Source organism: Pinus tabuliformis, chromosome 2_1 (genome assembly GCF_031772625.1).
Source record: "Pinus tabuliformis cultivar Carrire ecotype Pingquan chromosome 2_1, CPIR1, whole genome shotgun sequence".
NCBI lineage: Eukaryota > Viridiplantae > Streptophyta > Pinopsida > Pinales > Pinaceae > Pinus > Pinus tabuliformis.
The window spans coordinates 202,779,765-202,782,023 of record NC_142299.1 but is presented as its reverse complement, the minus strand read 5'-3'; the positions used below and the strand labels follow the sequence as shown (position 1 = coordinate 202,782,023).

Below are 2,259 nucleotides of genomic sequence, written 5' to 3'. Positions count from 1 at the left end.
ATGGATGAAGCAATATATGTAGAAGTTGTTGTTGCTTATGTGCATTCATCTCTTAAGTTAGTAGCAACCATACCAAGGTCCAAATATTGGTAAGTCACATATTTTAAATGACCTTTTGGGGTTCTGAATGTATCGAATTTAAGTGAAACTTCCTTTTTGAGACAATACACATTATTCATAAAAATAGTGTTATTGTTTGGTTAACATTTCATTTGTTATTTAAACCATTTGTTGCATGTCAAGGATCATCATTTGAGATTCTGAAATGTTTTTGTGGTTTTATCATAAATTTGAACCTTTATTACTTCAAAGAATCATCACAATAATCATGTTGTCTCCAAGTTGTTCTTTGTCAACACACTTGACAGCTACTATGGGAAAACATTTTAAGAAGAATGTCTAGATTTTGTTTTTGATAAATGTTTGTTTTCTAACACTAGGAATATGTTAATATTAGAAGGTAATAATATTCTGTTTTGTTGATTTGTTGCAGGTTTCTCCCTCTTCCTTACATATGAAGAATGCAGTCACTCATCTTGTTGGTCCACACCAAAAGTTTAAGAACCCCGTGAAGATGCATTTGCACTTACAGATGCCTTGGTTGCTAATCAAGTTCATCTCGAGGAAGTTGAACCAAGCTTGTGTTTATAACTTGGATGTGGGAGTGGATATGTGATAACATTGTTGGTATTTATACTTGGGGAAGGCACTTGGACCCATTATCTTGCTAATACATTAGCTTTGCAACAATTATGGTTACAAAGAAGACCTTGGAAGCTCATGGTGTGCATGCGGAAGTAAATTTTACTTATCTTACATTAGTTCTAGATAAAGGCCTAGCTAGAACATTAGAAGTCACGGTGGTTAATCCTCCTTATGTACCTACTTTTGAGGAGGAGTTTAGTGGTGATGAAATTGTTGCTGCATGGGTCGTGGAGAGCATGGTCGTACCATAATAGATAGCCTCTTATCCAACAAAAGTTTTGTCATGTCATATTAACTGCAAATAAACCTTATGAAATTTGTTGATCATGAAACAAAAAGGATTTTCATCTTGAATTATAGTCCAGAGGCCTACAAAGGAAGAAGGCCTTCATGTGCTTAAATTTTGGCATGATCATCTAGAGATGACTAGTGATATTGGAACAATCAAGCCCCATCTATATTCAAGAAGGAGACTTCTCGCCTAACATTTTGGAAGAACAATTTAAATATATGATTTCAATAGTGATGTCCTTCTGTTAAGAAAGATTGACTTGCATGGATTTCAACACTTTGGGTGTTTTTTGTAACTCAATTTATCTCTCTTGAGTGAAGTATATATTATATAACATCACAAGAGAGTCATATTTAATTTATGACTGTGTATTCTATTGTTCAAACATTAACATGTCAGTTTCCAATACCCATGATTAATCCAAAGACTGTCAAATTTGACCTATTATGTGAACACTGTATATTCAAAATCCATAACATGTTAACAGGTCTTGTCTAGAATGTTAGTTATGAAAACTACCATGATTTGCAAAGGGCCAAATGATAGATGTAACACCATATTCATGTCCACCTTTTGGATCATACTATTTATGGATTGATAATGTAACCTTTCTTTCAACATCATTGGCATTTTCCAACTTCAAATTTCCACCCTACGCTCCAAGTCCGAGTCATAGAAAAAATTATATTATTTTGGCCTTTGTTGATGACAAAAAACATCAAAATGGACCCACTAGAGATGTTGGAGCTTAAATTTGGCCAACTTCTCGACAATAACCCACATAAAACCTTTGCTAAGATCCTAGGAAGGAAATAAAATCCCAATGCTTCCTACCTTGAAATTGAGAAATCTCTGTAAGGAAAGAATGGTCTCCATTTAAAATTTCCATTGCAAAGCTCATCAACAGAGGGAAACAACCAACTGATAACTAACTTTTCCAATAACCAGTTTGTATCAAGTAACAATAAGGGAAAGACAAGGTCTTCTAGTCTCATTCGTCCAATAAAGTAGGTTTGGTAGTGATGCAAAAGCAATTTAGATAGAATATGATTCCAAGGAAGTTACTCATAAAGTGTTCTTGCGAAGACCATCAAAATTGACACACAAATTGCTTGGATTTGTAGGTCATCCTCCAACACCACATTTTCCTTCAAGGAAGGAAGAGGACCCAGTTAAGAGAAGTATAGAATATATTGGCTTGTTACGAAGACCTAAAGCCATAAGGAATGACTATAGTTTGAGAAAGAGCCTCGGAGAGTCAA

The 2,259-nt window shown here is 34.6% G+C and overlaps 1 pseudogene; it reads left to right on the top strand.

The window, feature by feature from the left end:
• Positions 1 to 1,219, top strand: LOC149199444 (uncharacterized; annotated as a pseudogene).
• The last annotated feature ends 1,040 nt before the right edge of the window (positions 1,220 to 2,259 follow it).